This window comes from Mus musculus, chromosome 12, assembly GCF_000001635.26.
Source record: "Mus musculus strain C57BL/6J chromosome 12, GRCm38.p6 C57BL/6J".
Taxonomy (NCBI): domain Eukaryota; kingdom Metazoa; phylum Chordata; class Mammalia; order Rodentia; family Muridae; genus Mus; species Mus musculus.
Window position 1 is genome coordinate 97733544 of NC_000078.6, and position 7172 is coordinate 97740715.

A 7172-nucleotide genomic window follows, 5' to 3' on the forward strand; every position below is an offset into this window, starting at 1 on the left:
GGTCTTTCTGGATACAAGCAAGAAAACAGAAACCACTACAATTATTTTAAATAGATAAGATTAAATGAGGCATTGGTGGCAGCTATAAACTGGAGCTATAAGACAAAAGCACTGCTGGGTCACTGAGAACTCCAGAAGGATTCCCACCAAGGTGCATTCCATAGAAGACTAGTCATCTCACTGGGTTTATAGGAGTCTGACAACTGGACCTTCTCTGGAGCCATGCGCTATGGTTACGATCAGCCTTCATTACTGTTTCTAAGTCTGCTGTCATTCTGGACCTGAGATATTGTCTCATTGGAATGTGTGTCTGGCCTGGCTGTGCAGGTTGGGCCCCAAAGTTTCTAACTTTGTTCAAAGGAAGCAAGCTGTTAAACTGTTTACATCCTATGCACCCATTATGCAGGGAGTGGGCCAAATGTAAGATACTTTGTTTTCACCCCAAGTCATTTCTGGCTTATCATAACTTGGTCAAAGACTTGGGGGGAGAAAACGGACAGTTTTACCAGTGTGGTGAATCAGATGCTATTAGCAACCTCACACAGGAAGATCGTCAAGAGTCAGATTTCCTCAGACAGAAGGAGTGGGGTAGCATCCTCTGAGCTCAACATGGACTCCTCTTCATACAAAGACAAAACATTTAGGAGTGATTAACTGGGTAATATGATGATCATTTGTGACCATCCTCTCAGACCACAGCTTAACGTTGTTTTATGACTGGATGCAGCTATGAACTCGGGCTATCTGTCCCTCTCCAGAGTTCTTAAGTACTGCCGTCAGACCCCTTTAGGTCCCACAAACAGTAGTGAAAGCATCTGTCTAGAAGCATGTCTCTCCAGGAAGCCATCAGTGCATCGAAAGGTGTGAACCTCATATTAAATTCTGTATCCTCGGGATATGCTCACTGCCAGCCAGGCTGCTTTTGAACTTTAAAATCAGCCCCTAGCCTTCTATTTAGTTGCCCCCAATAACAACTTCCCCTTCCCTTCAAAGGAATAGGATGTCAACAGAAGACATTTATGCCCTAAAATAGATTGAATTTCCTAGCTTCTTTCCCACCTAACTACAGGCTTGAGATTGAGTCAATGCCTGTGAGTAAACAGGACGCATGCTATTCTGGGATCTTGTACTTGAAGGGATTGGACATGAAGTTCACTATTTGTTTGCTTGCTTTTCCTTATTATTGCTGCTGAGAGACAGTGAAGGCAGCAACAGAAAACTCAACTCTCCATACAGTATACTGTGGGTAAAGAGGGTAAGGCTGCTTACTGACTCTGCACTGCTCGGTCTTCTGATGGCCTTGTGAAGGGCTGATAAATTCCAGCTCTCTTTAATCCACTGTATATTGAATGTCTTTGTTAGCTCAAATGCCATCTGACAACACTGAAATTCCAAACTCTAGATGGAAATAGTACCAGTTAGGGATAATCAGGAGACAAATGAAACATATACTAAGTAGAATAAATCACAAAAGATCCATTTATACACAGATTACTAAAAGGACGAATCTTCAGTAGAAATCAGAAGAAAAGCATAGAGCCCCTAGACTAACAATATCTGTGTAATTGACACTTTGTTCCCAGAACTGAGTTCAGGGTTCAGGTCGCATTTATTCATATTTGAGGGACAACTGGATTAAAGAGTCGGAATCACTAAGAGAAGTGGCATTCTTCAGGGAAGATATCCCAGTATCAGGTGCCTCAAAAAGCAAACACCACGTGACCTGGATCTCTCTCTCTCTCTCTCTCTCTCTCTCTCTCTCTCTCTCTCTCTCTCTCTCTCTCTCCCTCCCTCCCCTCCCCAGGACTCGTCACTACAAACTGAGAGTTCAACTAGAGGCTGAACACATAGGCAACCTCTTAATGTAATTGTTGCGATGAGAAATTACCAGAAACCACTCAAAGAGAAAAGGGCTTATTTTGTTTACACTACCACATCACACTTATCACTGAGCAATGTCAGGGTACAAACAAACACCTGGCAGGAACCTGGAGGCAGAAGCTGATGGCTGCTGAAGGAAGGAGGTCACAGAGGAGTGCTGCTCAGCTGCTTGCTCGGTTTCCTTTCTTAAAGCACGCAGGACCATCTGTCCAGGCCCCACCCACAATGGGCTGGGCCTTCCCACATAAATTACTAATCAAGAAAAAGTTCCATAGCCTCACCCACAAGGCACTCTGGTGGAAGCATTTTCTCAATTTTGTTCTCTCTTCCAAATGACTCCAATTATGTCCAGATGACAAAAAACTAGTCGAGCACATACATACCAACCCCAGCTTCCTTGGGCAGAAGCAGCCTGGAAAAAAAAAGATAAAGATTGGTTTTGAATGAACACATGAAGCTACATGGTCAAAGGCTGTCTCTGACAAATAACTGGCAAATACGGGTACAGTGGAAACGGCACAAAGATCTCCTTTTCTTGCCTCAACTATGTTCTGAGGCCTGGTTTGGAACTGGGTGGAAGCTGCTTCCTCCTGGGGCTCACAATGCAGTGACTGAGCCAGGGAATAATGAAAGGAAGGTCCCTCGTACATCACCAGGGTGCCAGGTACAGCAGTCTCATCTCACAGTCAATCTCAGAGCAGGGGCTGGATTAGGTACAGTTTTCTTATCGTTCCAACATTTTCCTTCAGTATATCCATAGTGGATTTGGCCACCTTTTCCAGATCTTTCATTGAAAGAGATGAATCATGGTAGTGACAGCTGCCCACATGTTTACTAAACTCGAAACTCATCCTTTGTTAATTTCAGGCCCTTTGAGACACCAGTTAGCATCTGGCAGTGATCTATGGAAAATAATCAGCATAAAGTAGACCACACTGTCTGTCGATCCAGAGGTCTTGGGAGAAACGAAAGGGAGTATGAATCACACTGTGATAGAAATCTTATGAGATTTCTGGTGGCAAGCAAAAGTGACCAGATTTGACTGATAAACAGAGATCTTAGGGCCACCAGGAGGACCCCTGCAGCTGAAAGCATGTACTGCTTTAGCCTGGTAACATTAGGTTAATTCCCAAAATCACATAAAAGGCAAGGAAGATAACTGGCTCCACACAATTGTTCCTTGACACATATATGTACATACACACAAACTCATACACAAACACACACACACAAGCTCATGCTGTGAACTGTGCATGCTTACCTGGTATTCACATAAACAATGAGGGCAATAATAATAATAATAATAATTAATAATTTAAAAAAATCACTTTACTGAGGTGATTCCAGCAATGTACATGATTGGTGAAGTCTGGAAATCAGTCTGGCGGTTCCTCAGAAAACTGGACATAGTACTACCAGAGGATCCCGCAATACCTCTGGTGGGTATATATCCAGAAGATGTTCCAACTAGTAAGAAAGACACATGCTCCACTATGTTCATAGCAGCCTTATTTATAATAGCCAGAAGCTGGAAAGAACCCAAATGCCCCTCAACAGAGGAATGGATACCAAAAATGTGGTACATTTACACACTGAAGTACTACTCAGCTATTAAAAAGAATGAATTTATGAAATTCCTAGGCAAATGGTTGGACCTGGAGGGCATCATCCTGAGTGAGGTAACCCAATCACAAAAGATTTCAAATGATATGTACTCACTGATAAGTGGATATTAGCCCAGAAACTTAGAATACCCAAGATATAAGTTACAATTTGCAAAACACATGAAACTCAAGAAGAACGAAGACCAAAGTGTGGACACTTTGCCCCTTCTTAGAATTGGGAACAAAACACCCATGGAAGGAGTTACAGAGACAAAGTTTGGAGCTGAGACAAAAGGATGGACCATCTAGAGACTGCCATATCCAGGGATCCATCCCATAATCAGCCTCCAAACGCTGACACCACTGCATACACTAGCAAGACTTTGAAGAAAGGACCCTGATATAGCTGTCTCTTGTGAGACTAGGCCGGGGCCTAGCAAACACATAAGTGGATGCTCACAGTCAGCTATTGGATGGATCACAGGGCCTCCAATGGAGGAGCTAAAGAAAGTACCCAAGGAGCTAAAGGGATCTGCAATCCTGTAGGTGGAACAACATTATGAACTAACCAGTACCCCTGAGCTTTTGACTCTACCTGCATATGTAACAAAAGATGGCCTAGTTGGCCATCACTGGAAAGAGAGGCCCATTGGACACGCAAACTTTATATGTCCCAGTACAGGGGAACGCTAGGGCCAAAAAGTGGGAGTGGGTGGGTAGGGGAGTGGGGGGGTGTATGGGTGACTTTTGGGATAGCATTGGAAATGTAAATGAGGAAAATACCTAATAATAATAATAAAAAAAAACTGGAAGAATCTTAAGTCCTTAATCAGATCACAACAAAGCTACCATAACAAAGAGGCCTCTCTGTTGTAGCTTTTGTACTTTTAAGACTTTAGACTCACAGAAGACCCAATAGAGATCTTGGGGAGACCTTTCCACCAGGCCCTGCTCACTTCCTTCCTTTCCTTTCATCCATTAAAATGGCCTTTGACCCAAGGTAAAGTTTCCTTGTTACAATGTCCTCATTTAAAACAATATGACATAATGTGGACTTAACAAGTTATATTTAGAGATACATGCATATATATAATACATGTTTGCATATATATATATATATATATATATACAAAAAACATAAAAAACATGGAAACATACAATAATAGTTAATGAGAAAAGAGGCCATGAATTTGAAGTAGAGATGGGAAGGGTATATAAAAGAATTTAAGGAGAAAAAAAGTGAAGGGAGAAATGTTGTAATTAAATCAAAATCTCCAAAATAACAATTAAAGAAAAGAACAGCTTCTTAAAATTGGCCCCTTGGTCTTTATTTTATCATGTTAATAACTTAACAGATATATTTTTAATGAACACTTTTAACCTTACCAGTCTGGAAGTAGGAGAAAGCCTGAAAGTATGTGACTGGTTTGGGCAACAAAGCCAGACTCTATTAAAAGTGAATGAATGAATGAATGAATGCTGTATGAAAGCAGAAAGAAAACTTAGCTTTGGCAAGGAAAAGACTCAGTGGAGTTGTCCATCACCAAAAATATAGTAATGTGCCTTCATTTAACATCAAGGAAGAACAGGAATTTCAGATAGAAGTCATCAACAACTCATCTTAATGTAGCTTTACCAAATTGAGTAAGCACATAACAAAATAGATATTTTTAATTAGCAGCTGTCAGCTATATCAAGAGAACCACAAAAAGTTGCTCAAGAAGGGGACACAGCAAGAATTGCTCTGTAGACACAGCAAGATGCCTGTTCCCCTTGTTCTCCACTTGTCCTAAGAGGTCTATGAAAAATCACTAAAGTCTCAGAATCTCAGAAAAGAATGTATTAGTGAAGAATATCTACCCACACACAAGAAGAAAGGGCCAGAGCATCTGCAAATTCCATCATGAGAATCATCATTAGCAACTACCTAACAGCCATGATGAGCAATGACCAAATTGGAAGTTGGTAATGAGAGAATGTATACAGGAAATCTAATATATGCTCTAAAAATACCTCATTACAGAGTTCTTGCCTTTAAACTGTTCTCCGAATATCTTGTCATGCACTTGCATCCTCCATTCTCACTTGATGTACTCTAAATCCTGAGTTAATAAAATCGCCACGCTAGGAATCTCATTAAGAATTCTTGAACGAAATTTCTGATGTCTGTGGAAAAAGGAAAGGCATGATAATTCTGATGAATCAGTGAGTTGTTTGATTAATCTAACAGCATCTGACTTGAAAATACTAATGATCTTCAGCCCGTGCAGCAGGTAGAAAAGACATGAGTTTGGAGGGTGGAAAGAGTGTGTCTCTCTGTATTTTGATTTCTCGCCTTTAAGATGAAGATAATCTTTCTACATGAGGTCATTGTAGAAGCCAACCTAGAACATAATTAACAGCTGCTTCCCATGTTGAAGGCATGCAGCAATTATCATTTTCATAGCCTGTCAGTTCCAGCTCGCAGATTCACTTCATTTAGTTGCCAAGATAACATGATTGCTGCTTCAGGGATACAACATATATTCCAGTTATGAGGCATAATTTCTGGGCAGTGAATATATAGGCCCCAAGAAATAACTTGAATTGCATAAGCAGTTTCCTAATGAGCATTTCTTCCTCATCAAAATTATAGTTAAAGCCAGAATGGAGTTCTAAACAATTAATAGTATAAGGTTTGATTAATTTTAACAGTTGGGTTAAGCAATGTCACAATGATTATCTGCCCTACTGCTATCTCAATATTATTTTCAAAACTAAAAGCATTGTTCATATATAAATATGGGCTAACCAATATAGCTAATGTTTTTATTTTTATCTTTAATTAAGACAATGGATGTACTGTAAAGCATTATAGGGAAAGTGATATATCTAAATATATCTAATCAAAAAATGCCAAAATTAATTTGATAGGAAATATAAAATTGATTGTCATATCGAACAATAACACAATAACCTTTTATTTATTTATGTCCATGTCCTTTATGAAAAAGACATCTACTGGTTAACATGTAACTTCTTACAGCTGGACTTTAAAAAGTAAAGGCAAAATCAAACAAAAATGTGTTCTAGGAGAGTTAGGCAAGAAGGACATCCCTAGGCAAGGGGCTGCTTCTTACCTGCTGCCAAAGGAAGAGTCTGTTTTCCTCTAAAAGTGCAGCTCCTAATAAGTCAACCATGCTCCAGTGGGACATTTGGGCAGCACAAATTTGCCTGGAAGTTGGGGGGGGGGATGGGGGGAGACAATTATTGAGCAAAAAGGAAAGACAGTGTATCCGGGAAAAGTGGGGGAGGAGTAGGTTATGATCAAAACATATCAGAAATCCTCAAACGTGTTTTTAGTAATTAAAGAAAAATAAGGACAATGAAAAGTTGTATCGTGATTTCTTTCTAAGTATGTTCTGGATAATTAATTAAATTTCTGATTAGGATAAATGATACTTTAAGATTATAGGATATGAAATCATCTTTTCTGAAAAATAATCTCTATTCTTGTGCTTCAGGTAATTTTTCTCCTAATAAGAGTAATTCCCTCCTGATTGCCTGAGGCATCTAAATACATTATTAACTATCAGCTTATTTGAATTTTTCAAGAAAGTATTAAATGTACACATCACTATTTTCAAATTTGAAATTAACTGAAAGACTTTTATATTCAAAACATCAGAGTTACTGTTCAAACCATTT

General features: G+C 39.6%; 1 long non-coding RNA gene across 1 annotated transcript; it reads right to left on the reverse strand.

Moving 5' to 3' along the window:
- Positions 1–1906: 1906 nt before the first annotated feature.
- Positions 1907–6692, reverse strand: Gm35274. The gene is made up of 3 exons (XR_381819.2): positions 6605–6692; positions 5499–5651; positions 1907–2293 (listed from the first exon to the last, which is right to left on the reverse strand). It is a non-coding gene; the product is annotated as a predicted gene, 35274 (long non-coding RNA).
- Positions 6693–7172: the final 480 nt, after the last annotated feature.